At 46.2% G+C, this 18,981-nt stretch overlaps 1 protein-coding gene across 8 annotated transcripts in view; it reads right to left on the bottom strand.

The window, feature by feature from the left end:
* MBNL2 (muscleblind like splicing regulator 2) overlaps positions 1-2,632 on the bottom strand; it is a 114,836-nt gene extending 112,204 nt beyond the window's left edge. For 7 of the 8 annotated variants that reach the window (XM_075423973.1, XM_075423983.1, XM_075423900.1 and 4 more), the window contains exon 1: positions 2,506-2,593. The gene's annotated coding sequence lies outside the window, so the exon portion shown is untranslated. Of the gene's footprint in view, positions 1-2,505 lie in introns of all 8 variants that reach the window. The other variant, XM_075423994.1, reaches the window with a different exon arrangement.
* Positions 2,633-18,981: the final 16,349 nt, after the last annotated feature.

The raw sequence follows: 18,981 nt of genomic DNA, 5'->3' as shown, positions 1-18,981 counted from the left end.
AAACCTAAATAAATTATGCTGTATAATTTTACTCGGCAGCATAAGGAGTGAAATAACCACGCAGTGTTGCTGAGATTCCAAGAGCTACCCAGAGGACGTAAAAACATCTAACACCACCAGACAGCAATGGGAATACCAATTTAACACGCTTTTTCTTCTTCCTGACATAAATTTTTAACCAAACTTTTTTCAGGGTCTTCTAGCTGAGCTTTTAACCCAAGAACAAGCAAGACTAAGAAGGTCCACAAAATGGCAGCCCCATGCCACTGGTGGCAGGGCATTCACATACCACTCTTGCTACGGTAGGTATGCCACAGTCCAAGAATCCCTAGGCTAGCAGAAAAAGTAGCCTATTTAGTACTGCACAGTACGATCCCAGAGACTCTGCAACCAGCACAGAAACTACAGAGCAGCTGTAGTAGGAGAGATGAAAATTTCACCTACCAAGTGTTCGCAGCAAGTAGACTTTATTTTTAATCCCTGTATGACAACTGTTATTCTATAAAAGCCAATTTTAAGAAAATGATGCTCAAATGAAGATTCCAGCCTCTCAATCCCAAACTTACCAACGCCAAAGATCTGGGATTTTGGCAGGTCTGCTCGTGTCTAAGAGCAGGCCATTTCTTCAGAGAGCGGGCCGTAAACGATAAAGGAGATTAAGTTTCAGAGAGAAAGCGTGCTGAGGTGACACATACCATGTCACCCACCCACCTAGCTGCTCAACGCAGAAGCACCGCTCCTGCGGCGACGGCAGGGAGACCGCAACAAAGCAGCCCATCGCTTCGGCTACGGGCACACGTCACCGTGCAGCCAACTGTCCTGCAAGTCACACCTTGGACGGACAGACAGACCCACCCTTACAGCAGTGCAAATCACTGCTGCAGCCCACTGCTAGCGTGTATATGCGTATATAGATACATAAATATGTAGTATAGCAAGTGCCAAAGGCTGGCATGCCCCAGCCAGGAGCTCCAGCCCGTGTGGGAAGTTCTGTTGCCAAGATCTCCAGCGGGCACCCCCCGACCACCTTACCACCGGAGAGAGAAACCACAGGCCTCCACCCGGGGTTCACACACCCTCCAAAAGCGTACGAAGCCGACGCTACACAAAAGGGCCTTGTCCGCAGCGGGAGGAATTACATGCCTTCCCCCAGCTGTACTGGGTGTATGCAAACAGCATTAATGCCAAATATGAGTTGCAAGTTAGCATTACTGATGCTGAAGTAACTTTTTTTAAAAAAACCCCACACGCTCAAAAACTGTATGCAAGCAGCTTTCCACTAGTCCTTGACAGTAACTTCAGAGCATTTCCCAGAAGAGTTTAAATATGTATTTGGCCCCAGAGCCTACCACGGGCACCTTTTTCGTTCGCGCAGCGCAGTCTATTCACGCACGAGGGGAAAAGGGAGGACAGATGGCTAAACCCTTGCATATTTACCAAAGTACGAGTACCACGCTAAAATCATACAGCACCAGGCCAAGTCACATGCTCAAAATTCATTACGCTTCCGCTACTACCTACAAGTCCACACTGCTTTGAAAAATCTACAAGCCCGAACAAGGTACGCTAGCGTGAGACGACGGCTTCGGCGTGCTAACCCCACACGGACAGCCCCTGCAGCCGAGTTACCAGCACACGAGTTGTTCCACGCTCCCGTTCCAATACCTATCCCCAAACAACACCGCTGGCTGCTCCCCCCCCCCCCCCCCCCCCCAGCAGAAACGCAAATACCCCTAAAAGCAACGGGGAAACAAAACATGTGGAACCCGAAGCCTGCAGGCAATGTTCTCACAGCTCAAAACACAGGCGCGTTTTCCACGTATATATAAATACACATAAAGGGATAAACACGGGGGCTTTCCGCACAAAGCCAGCGGGAAGGAAAACATTTAATTTCTGACGGGTTTCCCCTCCTGTCACACTCACCTTCACACGTGGGGACCCCCCCCACCCCCAAACCTGCCGGCGCTGTTCCCCGGGAGGGCAGTCACGGGTGGGGCGGTTCGGAGGGAGCCGCTGGGCCCCACGGAGCCCTTTCCCCCGCCCCCAGAAGTGACAAATAACCCGGGGCTGGCTCCCGCCCGCTGCCGCTCCCCGCACGCCCGCCGACCCCAGCGCCGAGGGAAGGAAACCGCGAGCCGCCGCCGAGCCCGCCGCTTCCCGCCCCGTCGGCTCCCCCCGCCAAGCGGAGGGGGAACGGGCGCCGGGGACCCGGGGGGGGGGGGGGGGGGGGCACCCGGCCGGGCGCCGGGCTCCTTCCCGCGCCCTCGGCCGCGGCGGGAGAGGCCGAGGCGGGCTCGGGGGCCGCCGCCGCCCGCCCAGGTGCGGCGGGACCGGGCAGCGGCTCGGCCGGGCGGCCGTTCCCCGCGCAGGGAGGCTCCCCCCGGGGCCGCCGCGACTCCTCCCCGGGCCGGCGGAGAGACGAAACTCCCGCCGCCGCCCGCAGCGTCCCCGGGGTGGGGGGGGGGGGCACACGCGGAGACGCCGCGGGATCCGCCGCCTTACCTCGGAGCGGGGCGCGGGGGGCACCCGCTGCTCCCACCCGGGCAGAGGCGGCTCCGCGCAGCTCCTCGTCCCCTCTCCCACCGCGCCGGCGGCGGCTGCTCGCGTAGGGCCGGCCCGCTCCGCTCCGGCCCCTCCCCGCCGGGGCCGCGCCGCACCGCCCCGGGGCCGGGCCGGGCCCGCCCGCCGCAGCGCGCACCGCCCCCTCCGCCCCCTCGGCGCCCGCGGGCTCGGCGAGCCCCCGCTGCGTGGGCGGGGAGGGCCGCGGCCCCGCGGGGCGGAGCCCACGGTTCGGTTCCCGGGCGGTTCGGGTCCCCGAGGGGGCTCCCCGCACAGCCGGGCGGCGGGGGGACGGGCGGGAGGACGCGGTTCCGCAGGCAGGGTGGTGGGGGGGTAGCGGTGGGGTGGTGGCTGGGCTTGGAGGAGCTGAGAGGTCTGTTGCAGCCTGGATGGTTCTGTGGCTCTGCGATGCTGCGGCTCAGCTCCCGCTCGGTTCCCGTGGTCTGCCCCACAGGCTTTCCGCAAGAACCAGTGTCGGAACTTTCAGATTTCCGCTGCTGCGAAATGCGTTACCTTTCGGGAAAGCGAAGCGAGCCTTTCGACTTAGCCGCCTCCTCGGGTGTGCAGAGGCTGAAAAAGAGATGAAAAGAAAATCCATTTCTTTTTTTTTAAGTAATGAGCAGAGTGATGAATTCGTAGAACCATAGAATGGTTTGGGTTAATATTTTAAGGCTAATTGGAAACTGGTTCTAACTAGTCCCTTCAAGGCGACCCCGTGGATGAAGGTGTCTGAACGTAATCAGTGAGGAAAAAGTAGGGTGATGTTGCTCTGCTTCGAAAGAGAAATACAATAAACGGGGTAAACACAAAGCCCAGCCAGAGCCTGGCTGAGGATGGCACCAGGTACAATAAACAGCCTCCCTCAGTTGGCAGGAGGAGAGAACGGCTTTGAAAAGGAACGGGGAATAAGAAAAAAACCCTGCTGCTGCTCCAGCTTACCCCACCGCCAAAGACAGCCATCCCCAGGCAACCAGGAGCAGCACCAGCGACATCTCTGCCCATTCCGCCTCTTCCTGCGCACGATTTTCGTCTCGGTGAACAGCAGCTCTGTGAAGGAATATCAGCAAGATGATTGTAAAAATTTTTCCTGGCACGTTGTTTTTCAGTCTTTGTTAAATGAGAGAAGGTAGGACCGAAAAAGGCGTTGTTAAATATGCAAAAGGCCTCACCAGGATGTTCCATCAACAAGTCTCCAGTACACAGCCGATACCACGAAACGCAGGATCTCCTGGGGCCTTCTATTAGGCATCTACTCGCAGTGAACCAGGATTAAATATCCTTCAGGCCAAATCCAACATGTTCTTTCTACCCTGCTTTTAAAAACCTCCAATGAAGAGCACATGCTCTTCAGGCAAATTATTGTGCCCGTTGACTGGTTTTGCGCAAGCCCCTCTCTCTGCAAATTAACCCGATCAAATTTTGTCTTCCTCTCGCGATTGTGGAGGACAACTGGTGTTACCCTAGCTACAACGATCTTTTACACATATGCCTAAAAATATCATGAGGCATATTTTCCCTTCAGAGGTTTTGATTCAGACAACGATGTTTCTCCAAACTTTTCTCATTCTCATTGCTCTCCTCAGGACACTTCAGTGGGATGTCCACAACAGGATGCTGTGGACCAGCCAAGCCTCACCAGTAATGAGAAAAGTAGAATAATTATCAGTGACTTACATGTAGCAAATTTGCCCACAAATCCCTCAGCGAGATTTGTCCTTGCTGCAGCGGCAGCTTCATGCTGACTCACCGAGGCAGGGGTCGGTGCCACCAGCACCCCTTCTTTGCCAGCTGTTCCCTGTATGAGTTTCACGCCTTCCTCAGTGCCTCCCCGGCACTTGTCTGCGTCTTGTTCGTTATGGACACTCTCTACCAATGGAGAGTATTTTTATAGTAGAAATAGTTTATCATAGAATCATAGAAAGTTTTGGGTTGGAAGGGACCCCTAGAGGTCATCTAGTCCAACCCCCCCGCAGCGAGCAGGGACACCACTAACTAGATCAGGTTGCTCAGAGCCCCATCCAACCTGGTCTTGAATGTTTCCAGGGATGGGGCCTCCACTACCTCTCTGGGCAACCAGTTCCAGTGTTTCACCACCCTCATTGTAAAGAATTTCTTCCTTATATCCAGCCTAAACCTACCCTGTTTTAGTTTAAAACCATTACCCCTCATCCTGTCACTGCTGTCTCTACTAAAAGATTGTCCCCATCTTTCCTATAGGCTCCCTTTAAGTACTGAAAGGCTGCAATCAGGTCTCCCTGCAGCCTTCTCTTCTCCAGGCTGAACAAGCCCAACTCTCTCAGCCTGTCCTCATAGGAGAGGTGACCCAGCCCTCGGATCATTTTTGCAGCCCTCCTTTGGACCCGCTCCAACAGTTCCATGTCCTTCTTGTGCTGAGGGCTCCAGAGCTGAACGCAGGACTCCAGGTGAGGTCTCACCAGAGCAGAGCAGAGGGGCAGAATCACCTCTCTCGACCTGCTGGCCACGCTTCTCCTGATGCAGCCCAGGACACGGTTGGTCCTCTGGGCTGCCAGCGCACATTGCCAGCTCATGTCCAGCTTTTCTTCTATCAGTACCCCCAAGTCCCTCTCAGCAGGGCTGCTCTCGATCCTTTCATCCCCCAGCCTGTACTGATACTGGGGATTACCCCGACCCAGGTGTAGGACCTTGCACTTGGCCTTGTTGAACCTCATGAGGTTCACACAGGCCCACCTCTCCAGCTTGTCCAGGTCCCTCTGGATGGCATCCCGTCCTTCTGGTGTCTCGACCGTACCACTCAGCTTGGTGTCATCTGCAAACTTGCTGAGGGTACACTCGATGTCGCTGTCCATGTCATTGATAAATATATTGAACAGCACCGGTCCCAGTACGGACCCCTGAGGGACTCCACTCGTCACTGGTCTCCATCCGGACATTGAGCCGTTGACCACTACCCTTTGGCTGCGACCATCCAACCAATTCCTTATCCACCGAACGGTCCACCCATCAAATCCATGGCTCTCCAATTTAGAGAGAAGGATGTTGTGGGGGACCGTGTCAAAGGCTTTACAAAAATCCAGATAGATGACGTCCATCAATGTACATTCTGAAGTGGCTTATTGATATTAGAACACGGATCATTAATTTTGCGTTTTTTTAAAAATAATTTCTAAATCAGTTTAATGAGGCGTGGTCGATATTATCCTACATTGAAAGGTACAGCCTAGAAAACTGATGAGAAAGCAAGGCAAAATTAAATACCACTAACTCTTTAATATTTGCAGGGTTTTTTTATTTGAATTATTGCTTTTTGCTAAGAACATACCACGAAGACTGAGGGTATCTTGCCATTAAAACAAGGTGTATGAATAGGGCCATTCATATTTTACCAAATGACAAAATGAAAAAATGGTATTTTAGGGATTTTGTGTGTGCTTACAGCCGACCCATCAAATCTTTTAACAGAGCACGCAGTCCACTCCTCTGCTCCCCACGCTGCACTCGCCTGCTACACCGCGCGCCCCTCGGGGGCTTGCCCTGAGGCCACCAGCCACGTCCCCTGCCCAGAGCGTCAGGCGAGCCAGGCTGCGGAAGGGGCTCTGCGACAGCCCGTTTCCACCAGCAGCCATCCCAGCCATCCCCCGCCCAGCCGTGCCCCCGCGGGTCTCCACGCGTGGATTTCCAGTGTTGGGATTCCAGGGATTTGACTTTTATGGGACGCTAGGAATCTGGCATACGCCATCCGTGTGCTGTGCGGCCCCTTTCTCCGGAGCCTGAAATCGGTTTGTGAATTTCATACAAGGGAAGACGTATGGAGTGAAACAACTTGAGCCCATACCAGCATAAGCCATGCTTTTAATTTAATTATAATATTTACCAAGAAAATCGAACAACCTGTTTTGGACCGTGGCAAACTCCTAAGTTCAGATGTGAATTCTCTTTGCCCCTTAATTTTCAAGGCTACCAGTAAAAACAAACTTCACAAAAAACCCTTTCTAGTGTCTGTATATTCACATGCCGCAGCTGGGGAAAGTTGGCATGCTTTCACCGAAGTTATGCTTGTCTACACAAGTTGAAATGAAATTGTTGTTTCAAAGGCAGTCAGGTCAGTTCAACTCTATCTCATTTTTTTTCCAAAGAGCAGAATAATCCAGTTGAGCATGAAATTTTCCTATGTGTGGGCACCTATATGTGCACGTGGAGGCCATTAGGGTTCATGGCCAGTGCTGTAACTCATTCTTTTCCTTCCTTTTATTTTTTATGATAAGGAGAAAACACATGAAACTTAACCTATGAACTCATGCAAGTTAATAGAACATTGCTTATTACTTAATGCTGGGGCATCAAGTTTCCATAAACAGTTCACCCGAAGTCTGCGCAGTGCCATCATCCAAGGAAACGAAGTCTGCAAGCTGCTGCTTCTGTGCGGGTTTCGCAATGCCTTTTGTCACGTACGCGAGGTTAGATTTGTTCCTACGACAGCTGGGGCATCTGCCCCATCTGTTCAGGATGCTTTTTGGAAGTAATGCTTCAAATACCTTCATGATACATTTATTAGGAAATTTCGCAGACCTTCATTATTTCAGCACTTAAGGCCGTAGTGGGTCAATAGATGACAGACACCACGTGCCACATGCTATTGAATTTTCTCAAGACACAGCCACAGAGAGCCAGCCCAATGACTTTGTTACCCATCTTCAGCAGTCACAGCAGGAGCCATCTTGCCCTGCAGCAGACTTAGCTTTGCGTGCTATACTCAAATTAAAGGAGAAACTAAGGTTGACCAAGGGCTTGGTAGGGGCCACCTGCTTCTTTAATCTGCGGTGGTGCTGTATCTCCAGGTGATCCTAACAGAAAGCCCGTGCCCTGTGCCCCAGGGGAAGACAGGAACCCCCTGACTTGCAAGCAAATTCTGTCCCATTTATGAATTTGTTGAATGCTTTGGCACTGTGTTCACCATGTGAAAAAGCCGTAGTAGACAAGCATCTGAGAAGGAAGGTTCTCCATACGATTTCAGAAAACGAGTGCTTTCCCACCTGTGTTCCAGCGCTAGGAAAGACTCACTTCCAGCGCGTCAGAGGGTGATCACCCTCTACCCACAAAATACAATTGGGCTGTTGTGCACGGGAGAGGAGCCTCTCCTTACTGTGACAGCCAACCAGCTGAAGTCCAGACATACACGATTTTAACACATTCATTGTCTTAATGAAGAGCTGCAAACGTAACGAACACCCTCAAGGCAATAAAGTGCTCATACCCTCCAGCAGGCCCTCAAGGGACATCTCTACTGCTACATCTGACTCTTCTCTGACCCTACGGCCAAGTGACACAGTGTGTGTGGCGTGCAGATGGCTAAAATGTCTTCTACGCCCAAAAAAGCCGGCCACATTCACACTGCCTGGTGTGCACGGTTGTTCCCTGAGCTTAGAGCACGGTGGTGTCTGTCTGCGTGGTCAGTACGGTCTGAAAGCGTGTTAGGTGCCGTGTAACTATGCCGTGGGTTGGGCAGTCATTAGACAGTGCCGACCGATGGAAATCGCCAATGCCAAGCCCCTGCCACTGCCCTGTGCAGTTTATTAGTGCGCACGTAACCTCGTAGGTCCCTCGACCAGAAGAAACACGCAGCACTATGACTGTCCATCCTGAAAACAGGCTAAGCTTTATGTGTGGAGAAGAATTCTGATGAGGTTTTCACCCGCTTAGTCAGCACGAGTCCTCCACCTTCCCCCATAACCTGTTCCGACAGTTACGTTTGCTGCTAGCACTCAAGTTTGTTTTTAGCCAACTTCAGATTTGCAGCCACCGAATAATGTTGTACCTTTGACATCCAGGTTCAAAAGCCAGCCCTGACTGAGACCTCTTCTTTGCTCGTTGCTATAGCTAGCGGTCAGCTTAATTCTCTTCAGTCTTTGATAAACCACGCACACGGCATTTCTCAAGCCTCAAACTGTGAAACTCATTTCTGACCTCGAGTCTCCTGCCCTATAGATGCAGCTAGTGTTGTCAGATCCCTTGTGGAATACATTGTATTTGGCCTTTTAATTTGCATTTTTGTTGGACTGTGACTCTCAATGAGATGATTCAGCCCTACTGGCAAAAGTAGTACATGCTCTCCAATATTTACAATTATCTGTGGCTGCCCACTTCCTGGAAGTGTTCAAGGCCAGGTTGGATGGAGCTCTGAGCAACCTGGTCTAGTGGAAGGTGTCCCTGCTCATGGCGGGGGGGCTGGAACCAGATAATCTTTAAGGTGCCTTCCAACCCTTACCATTCTATGATTCTATGATCTGCAAAATTTACCGTAATATTTTATCTTGTGTAGATCTCTGACAAAAGCATTTGGAAAAAAAAATCCACCTCTGGGAAACGCCCCTCATCACAAAAATTTTCTTTGTTTATGTCTTTTCATTAACAGTGACATCTGGAGATCAACAAATGAGTCAGTTTTTAATCCACGTACCGTTAATTTCGTATAATGGAAGTTCTTTTAAATCAAAGTGTTATTGTGGTATTGACTAAAAAGCTGTGAAGAAATCAGTGGCTGTTATGTGAACACAGTCGCCTTCAGCACTCAGAATTACATACTTTTCAAAGCAAGTAAAGAAGCACAAACGCACCCCCCACCCAGCAAAAGAACGGTAGTAAGATCTACCCTCTGTGATGCTGTGTTGACTGATCTTAATTCTATTTTAACCTCTAATTTTTGTTAATAAGATCCCAAATTAGCAATCTCTTTGCTACGGTTATGAATGACATCATTAATTATTCAACAGGTCCTTTCAAGCTTTCCAGAACTGAGGCAAGTTTGACAATACTCTTCTGGCATTACCCATGACCTAAGGAAATGCATTATTAGCAGCTGCAGACAGGTACTCGCCTCACTCTGTTAAGGCTGAAGCTTAATTTGAACAGACCCTGGTCTGCTTGGTCTCTTGCAGGTGATATTTATTCTTTTTGCTGCTTTCTTACGTGGAGATGTAATTCCTTTGTTCCAAACACCAAACAGAAATCCCTCATCTCAGTGTTTATTCACAGTACTTCATGTGTACTTGATGTAGGATTTTTCCTTTCTTTTCCTTCTAATACTTAGTAACAGTGCCCTTTTACTGCATTTAATCCAATTGCCCGCTAGTAGTCCAGCAAGTAACTTTTTTTTTTAATTTTGTTACTTTTAATCCCTGTCATTAATTTCTTTTTTTCCCACCTGAGTCTACACAAATTGGTTTTATATTTTCTCATTTCCTCAATTCATTTTTTAACCAGGGTGGCTTTCTGCCCAGTAAAAGCTTTAAATGCTGATGAAATCATGGCTATCTACATATCCGACTGGCTATCTTTGAACAACTGGCGGTTTCTCTTAACGCGTCCTACTTCAAAGCCGTGTTCTCTGTCCATTATGCTGACAATTAGTCTGAGCTTTGGGCAATTAGCTCCTTCAGAGTTTCATAGATGAATACTGGTGCTACCATTACATGTTTACGCAAATAGAGTCTAATCAGATTCTAATCAGAAATACATAAACAACAGAGTAATTTTGAGAGTGACAATTAACTATTCTTTGTCAAGAGAAGGTCTGATAATGAGTCATTCCCTTTGGGAGCAGGGTGTACTGCATTAAGAAGTTTTAAGAAGAAAATAAGCCTTCTCCTTGAGGTTTGTCACATGTTTTTTTCCACACAAGCTACTCAGCAAACGTTCCCTAGGTTGAATTAACCAATGCTATGTATTTTCTGTCTTGATTTTTTATACGTAGTTCATAAGCCTTAGCATGAAACAATTTGCCAGAAGGTAAGATCCAAATGTTTTCACAACTCATATATAGAAGAATATATTTCATGCATTTTATTCTATAGCTTTTCAAAGCTAGCACAGACCACACAAATAATCCAATCAATCAGACCTGCATTAAAATCGGACCTACATCAAAGCCATAGCCTCCTGAACTGATAGCATCAAGAGGTCAGGTGTTGCACCAGTTATTGCTACTGCTGTGACATTGTCTAAATCAGGGCAGAATTTATGCTGCAGATGCACATCTGCTAGGGAATTTGTATTCTTAAAATTATATTCTTTTTGGTTTTATGCAAAAATCCGTTGTGTATCTGTTTGTACGCGTGCTTTTTAAGATAACATTTTTGTACCTAAATGTAACCAAACTGTACAACTCTGCAAAAAGATAGCACACATATTTTTAACTATTGTTAGTTCCCTACCAGAGATATTTTCTCAGACTTATTAGTAAGGTTGCTGAAGTTCATACTTTACAGTTTCACCTACATCTATTTAATAATTTACAGGGTGGGAATTGCGTCACTGAATTCTATTTCAACAAAGCACTTAACTTCAAGCATTTGTTTAAGTTCATCTCTATTTGTCAGGCCACTTAAGCATGTCTTGAAGTTCCAGTGGGGCCTTGGTATGTTTGAATGGTTTGCTGAATAAAGATGAATTAAAGTATACCTGTTTGGGGGGCTTCTTTCTAAAATAAAGACTTCTTCTGCAATTTAATACACACTTTCAGTGTTTCTCCTACTAAACGTCTAAGAACAATAGCTGTTTAAGAACGTTGATTTTAAAATTACCTAAGAAATACATGCAAATATGTTTTATAATTTATCCTTCGAAATACAGAACAAAGCATTGAAATATCCAGTGGCTTATAAACTATAGCAAATTTTCTGAATGTGCAAATGACTCTGATAGGGGTATACACAATGAATACTTAACAGATCCCTAAAGCTACTGGCACAACTTCACAGAAGTTACGTCAGAGTTTTATACCTATGCAGCACTGCTGCAAATGGATAATGTTTAAATAATTCATTTCCTTCTGCATGCAATGCATTGACAAGCGTAGGTGACCTCCTAGCTACCTGAGCCTCAGTTATGATGTGAAAAAACAGCTGAGAGTTTCTGGAACCACAAAGGTGCAGAAGTAACATAAAAAAGTAAGTCATGTAAATTCTGACATGAAAAATGAGTGTTGAAAGCAAGAAGCAGCTAATCCATTTAAATAATATTTCCCCCCCTCCCCCTTAAAATAAAAAAAAATATGAAACAAATAGGAAAATGTAAAGCATAATTGTCCCAAGCACCATGAAGCAGGCTCGCGGCGAGGCGGCACCGCGCACCCCAGTTCCGACGGCCATCCGAGTCGGGTGTTGCCAGGCGCTCGGTGCAGTCTGAGAGCAGAGGAGGCTCGCAGGGGCCAGCCGGGAGCTGCAGAGGAGACGACCACCCTGGGCGACCCCGGCAGAGCGTGGACCTGGAGCTGAGCAACCGAGTAGGTGAAACCAGAAGGGGTTTTATTTCCAGATCGATAGGGAGAGCAACACAAAGTGAAGTTGCAGACAGGAAAGCGATATATGCTTCCACATCTACATAATTCACCACTAATGTATGATTCATATAAATGCTTTATTGTGGATATAATCCAGCGCTGCACTGTGCAGAAGCGATGCATCTGTGAGTTAACTAATAGGGGATCTGGCACTGAATGGGGAAATGTTGTATTTGATTTTACAACTTGTACTGATGTTACACACGGAATAAAACTCTGATTTGGCAGCATCCTATTTCTAATTGTGATATGGCTAGCCTGGACCAAATTTACATCATGTAGGGTACAAACAGGGTCTTAAGTATGTTGAACGTATGCTTTCATGCTTAAATGGCTGCCTACACTGAGTTGTACAAATCTGAAGAGGCACATGTGTTGGGTATAATCCCCATTATTTTATCTTTGACTTTTCTCTCCTACAATTTATTGAGTGCCTTTTTTTTTTCAGATCAACATAACTCAAAAGACCTTAACAGTGGACATCCTCTGCCTGCCCAGGTTTGAGTCTTCTTTATTTTAAAAAACTTAAGTAGAACTTTCTTTGGGAAAAAAACCTTTAAAAAATGAAGCTGTGAAACCTGTTTCACCTGGAAGCATTATGGAAACATGGTAGTTCACCAGTGAAAGTTCAGCAGTGGTTTGTGATGCTAGAAGTTATGTTAGATAATATATAAATATACAATATGCATTCATTTTAACTAATCTTGTGGATAAAACACCCATCTTTAAAAGCATGGTTATTTCATAGCAACACATCTTCAGGGAGCTGAGTAGGGTTGAAATTATGCAAGAATGTTTCTGTTCCTTTTCAATGGATTTTACACTGGATTGTGAAAATCAGATGCATCTAAAAATTGCAACCATATGAATTCCAAGGTAATAATAAAGGTCAGCAGGATTTAGCTCTTCTTCTTCTGTTATTTTACCTACCATTATCTACCTTTAAATCTACCATTGCTGGGGCGCTTGAGTTCTCTGCAATGCAAACTTAGTTCAGTGAATTTATAATACAAAGTAAGACTGGCACCATAGAAAAAATATCGGGCAAAATGGGTATGAAATCACTGGATAAAAAAAACCTGCACTGTGTGTAAATTGAGGGGGTGGTTGCACAACTATTTGGGTTACTGATGGTCGTAATAAATTTGGAAAACCAGAGGATTACACAGAATAATTAACTCAGTGGAAATCCCAGTTTGGGGCTTCAATTTCTCATTGCCAGAAACAAGAGCTGGGAGACCGATACGATCTTTTCTACCCCCGAGTAAAACTACCAGTCTTTTTAAATACTCAATAACATCTTTTTGCTGTGTGATCAATGCTTCACAGCACTTTGCCTCTTCAAAGTGCAACATAAGTGCTACGAATTCAATGTAATGTTAGACTAAAGTTTAATAGGCTAAGGATTACATTCATTTCAGAGAATGCCATCAAGTCAGAAATTACATTAAAGTAAGTCCTCTTATTTGTGTTATTGATTAGAACCAGCTATGTTTTCTTCTGAGACTCAGTGCTATGCCCACCTATATGGGTCCTGTCTATTTTAACACAAGACTAACAGCAATCCTAAACCCCTTATTTCTTTTACTCTTTCCCTGCCAGAGCCATCACAGGGCTTGTACGCTTCATACCGATACTGCAACATAAACAAAGTCCCTGTACCTTTAAAGAGGCAAAGGCTCAAGCCTTAATAATTGCACAGAACTTAATTCTTTGTATTGAATATATGTTAGCAAATTGTCTGTCGTAACATCATTTTTTTTCCTTCCTTTTTCTGTGTTTTGATTATGGATGTATCTCTCTATACTAGAGGATTTTCTTATTTGCTCCCATTGCGCCTGCAATAAATGCAGTGAAGATCAGTGGTAAATATTTCTGTTTTGGAAATGTATCTTACGTATAGGTTTCCTGAGATAGTGCCTCGTATGTCAGGGAGGAAAGGCAGCAATGGCACATTTCCCCTTAGGACCAGACATAAAGGCTGCCTGGATCATGGCCAAAGAGCCTTGGCACGCACACCACAGGTATATATTCGCAGTGCATCAGGCTGCCTGGGCTCAAGAGCAGTCTAAGCAAAACGAAGACTATTTCTAGGCTCTGCGACAAAGCTAACAAGCAATACACTAATCCAGAGCCAGAGAGCATGGAGAAAAGGATGGTTTTGAGAAAAGGCGGCTTCTCCAGGGGGAAGATGAATGTGGATAACTGAGGCTCTGGAAAGAAAACAGATTTGTCCAGATTCCAAACCATGCTGGGCTGTCTTAAGGATGCAAACTGGAACTGTTGCCTTTCTGTAGCCAGAGGGCCACGCTGCTAAGATTACATGAGACAAAAATGTGTGTAGGTTGTTTGCTAAAGCGAATAAATTCTAAGCAGTACTTTAATCAGTCTGCTAATAATTTTCAACTTGCTTTCGGCAGGCTCTTTTCTCATCCCTATTGTGACTGCTGTAGCAATGGGAGGTTGACCCAGGAGACAGAGAACCATCTGATTCCAGTAAAAGGGGAGGAATGCTATGAAATTCCACACCTACCCATAAAAGGGACTAAGGCCTAACACTCAAAAGCACGCACTCATTTTCTTTTCCAGATCACACGCCACTGCTTTACTGTATTTTGTAAAATCATTGCACACCATATGGAATTAAAATAGCATCTGGGAATTGGCTTAGAATTCCAAGTTTCCATATAATCCTCAGCCATATCTTTCTTATTCATGTATGTACCTTGGATATCTTCTGAATTATTTATAATGTCTACTTTCTAGATGACAAAAAAGGCTATCTATGTGGTTCTTCAGGAATTTCTTGCCTTCTGGGGTGAATTAAGAGGAGTGTGGCCAGTAGGTCAAGGGAGGTTCTCCTCCCCCTCTACTCTGCCCTAGTGAGGCCCCATCTGGAGTACTGTGTCCAGTTCTGGGCTCCCCACTTCAAGAAAGATGAAGAGCTACTGGAGAGAGTCCAGCAGAAGGCTATGAGGATGGTGAGGGGACTGGAGCATCTCTCCTACAAGGAGAGGCTGAGGGAGCTGGGCTTGTTTAGCCTGAAGAAGAGAAGGCTGCGAGGGGACCTAACATACACTTACAAATATCTCAAGGGTGGGTGTCAGGAGGACGAGGCCAAACTCTTTTCTGTGGTGCCCAGCGACAGGACAAGGGGCAATGGGCACAAACTGAAGCACGGGAAGTTCCGTCTGAACATGAAGAAGAACTTCTTCCCTCTGAGGGTGACGGAGCACTGGAACAGGCTGCCCAGAGGGGCTGTGGATTCTCCTTCTCTGGAGATATTCAAGACCCGCCTGGACAAGGTCCTGTGCAGCCTGCTGTAGGTGACCCTGCTTCAGCAGGGGGGTTGGATTAGATGACCCACAGAGGTCCCTTCAAACCCCTACCATTCTGTGCTGTTTTTTTTTTTATTCCAACACACAAAATCAGAATTTTATGTCCCTTTTTACTTCTAGACTTATAATCTGTATAAGATGACAAGTACCATTTCATCTTTGTATTTAAATCCCCATCCAAGAGATTTTATTTTACAATCTTATTAATAGTATTGAAAGCAGCACCCATATATCTGCGTGTTTCCACTCCTGCAGATAACGCTGAGGACCCTTACCCGCGTTTTGCAGCTGCATACCAGCACTGTAATGCTTCCAGCTGATCCTTCAACGCTCGGCACACGCACACATAGAGACAGTCTTATTAATATTCTCGATCCTTTATAATGATGGGTTTTTTGAACAAACAGAGACGTGGATGTCTACAGCCATTTCAGCTTCCCAAAGAGACATGTAAATGAAACCTGATGTACAAGTTCTTCTTTCTCCTCAAACACATTCAGAAAGGAACAACAGAGGAAGGGATAGATTTGGACACATCATTTTATCGTGTTGGAATTCCTTACAAGAGGAACTGTGATACCACAGTCTTCTTCAAATTGTCTTCTGCAGCACGTGAAATGGAAATGAGCAGTGACTGATATTACACTTGCATTATTTACAACTCTTTAAAAGGCAGATTTAAATTATTCTTTTAGTTACTATGGTAATCTGGAAGACCTTTGCAGCCTCCAGCTTTTCTGAGTAAGGAATGAACTGTTGCTTCAAAGCACTTTCAATATTGCTACAGAGGATTATTTATGATGCTTTTTTTTTTTAATCTTTCCTTTTTATATTCATTTGGCTGGTAACACATTAGATTGCTGTCATCTGGAGTGGTGACTTCAATATAATAACTCTGGCACCAGATCTGTAGACAGCACAGGTTAAAGACACTCAGACTTTTATCCTCATGTGTGATGATGTAAACCTAGATTTGCCCCATATCAGATCATAAAGGTACTCCTGATTAATAAAAGATGAGGTTAAAATGTGGAATTTATTTTATTATAACACTATATAGACTTTTTCATTTTTTTGTATGTCTTCATTGGAGGATTTACATTGGAGGTAAGGTTTAATTTGGCCTTACACATGCTCCTTTTCTGTTGAGACTTATGATAAGTGTTTACAGCTACTACCTCTGAACTTCAATGTGCTCAACATTCGTAAACCGCTTTAAAATACTACTCTGTTACTCAATTTTAGTGCAACCTGGATGCAAATAAATAGATTTTTAGAGAGAATTACATAGATATGAAAGTTGATGAGCTGGGAGAGCCCTGAGATCTTAACCCGCAGAGAAGATGCGATGCTGAGTAGTGCAGTGCTTCAAGTTTGCGCATGTTGCCTCACTGCTCTGTCCAAACCTCCCATGAAAGCGGCAGCGGGCTTAAGAAGGCACTTGTGTCTCTACGCTCCTCCACCTGCTTGTTGTCCAGATATCCGAGTTATTTGTCAGGACTGGTGGAAGCGTGGTGAAGCATTTTGTGATACACCCACCAGTCTTCAGGGAAATCAGCCTGACATCCCCTCAACTGTTTTAGGGAATGGTCATCCTGACGATAACAGCTTTCAGTCATTACCGACCTGGATTTGATCTGAATCACAGATCAAAGGGTTAGCTTTAAACTTCATTTATAGTTGATTTTTTTTCTTGTTTGAGTGTCAGTGGATATAATTCTTATTCCTTTCATCTCTGATTAGAAATTATCATTTCAATTAAAACATACATTTTAAAATTTTCTTCTGATGCATTTTTTCCAGGTTTGCAAAGGAAGAGGCACTTAAGCATTCAAGGGATTTGGGTAGGCTTTGCATTCAGATCACTTTGTCCAATCTCCTCTGTACACTGCACAGAAAATTTCACAAAAATATGACAGAACTTGTAAGCCTGTGTAAACAGTCACATGGCGGTGGTAGCCACCATCTCAGAACTTCTGATAGCTTAACTTGTTTCTCCAGTGTTTAAATCCATTATCTGGGCAGCATCCCAACATAAGTAAAATTCATATTGTTAAAATTCATGCTTCTTTCCAGAGGAAGCCATTGCAATAAAACATTCGGATTTTTCCACCTCATTATAGCTCATTCTTCAATTTCAAGCTGCTTTTATATGCTCTTTCAAGAGAATGCATATGGAATGACACTGGGTTTAAGTTACATGAATTGTACACACCTTGCTGATATAAAGGAGATGTTGAATCAAGTGACCAAATATAATTAAAAAATTAATTTGGCTGTGTCTGCGTTGACATTTTGGCTTGGACCTTTAAAGCAGTTTTTAATCAAATTCACCAGCAGTTCACACTAACTGCACAGTCCTGTAAAAGGAATGGGGTTTGTGTATACAAACTAGATTTCTTTCAGAGAAACTACATCTCCAGCCCCACAGCAGGTGCTCCCCATATGTGCCCATCCTCACACAGGGGTCCAAACCACAATGCCCAAAACAAATGTCAGACAGTTTCTAACTGCGTGTGTGCCGGAGACATTTGGTCCGGAGCACCACGTCAGACCCACTCCGACTCAAAACTTCAGACCACATCTATTGAAGATGTAGAAGGCTCAGCATCTGACAGCAGACCTATTGATCCTCTTCTAATGCATCTAATTGCTGGCTGACAGACATGTAGCCTCTTGTTTTCTCTGCACGTGTAGGCCTGGTGCAGCTAGAATCACAGAATCATAGAATCATTAAGGTTGGAAAAGACCTCTAAGATCATCAAGTCCAACCGTCAACCCAACAGCACCATGCCTACTAAACCATGTCCTGAAGTGCCACATCTACACGTTTTTTAAACACCTCCAGGGATGGGGACTCCACCACCTCCCTGGGCAGCCTGTTCCAATGTTGTCTGACCACTCTTTCAACAAAGAAATTTTTCCTACTATTCAATTAAGCCTTCCCTGATGCAAATTGAGACCATTGCCTCTTGTTCTATTGCTAGTTACCTGGGAGAAGAGATCAACCTCTGCCTCACTACAACCGTCTTTCAGGTAGCTGTGGAGACCATTAAGCCCCCCTCAGCCTCCTCTTCTCCACACTAAACAGCCCCAGCTCCCTCAGCCATTCCTCATAAGATGTTCTCCAGACCCCTCACCAGCCTCATTGCCCTTCTCTGGACACGCTTCAGCACCTCAATGTACTTCTTGTAGTGAGGGGCCCAAAACTGAACACAGTACTCCAGGTGCGGCCTCACCAGGGCTGAGTACAGAGGCACGATCACCTCCCTACTGCTGCTGGCCACACTATTCCTGACACAAGCCGGGATGCTGTTGGCCTTCTTGGCCACCTGGGCACACTGCTGGCTCCTGTTCAGCCGGCTGTCGACCAACACCCCAAAGTACTTTTCTGCCAGGCAGCTTTCCAGCTTAGGGTTTGTTTGGGGTTTTTTTTAGTAACTAGAAGAAGAGATGTCCCTGTGTGCTTTCTACAGACCAACATGCCAACCCGTGCGCTGAGACAGCCATCGCTGTGGCTGACTGAATCACAGCTACCAAACCTTGCTAAGAGACGAGATCATCGCACTAACACCGCTAAACAGCTTCTGCGCGGTTCAGTGTGCAGGCCAGCTTGTGGCTGCCCACCACAGACTGCGTGCGCGTCCTTGGGGTGCTTCTCCACATGTGCTGGGCGTGATTCTGCACGGAGCTTCCTTAAGAGCAGGAAGATTACCCAAAGACGCCGCTCCCAGGCTTGGGGCCGGTTCCGGTGCCCCTCGGAGG

Source organism: Opisthocomus hoazin, chromosome 1, assembly GCF_030867145.1.
Source record: "Opisthocomus hoazin isolate bOpiHoa1 chromosome 1, bOpiHoa1.hap1, whole genome shotgun sequence".
Taxonomy (NCBI): domain Eukaryota; kingdom Metazoa; phylum Chordata; class Aves; order Opisthocomiformes; family Opisthocomidae; genus Opisthocomus; species Opisthocomus hoazin.
The sequence above is the reverse complement of the archived record's forward strand: the minus strand, read 5'-3'. Positions and strand labels throughout refer to the sequence as shown.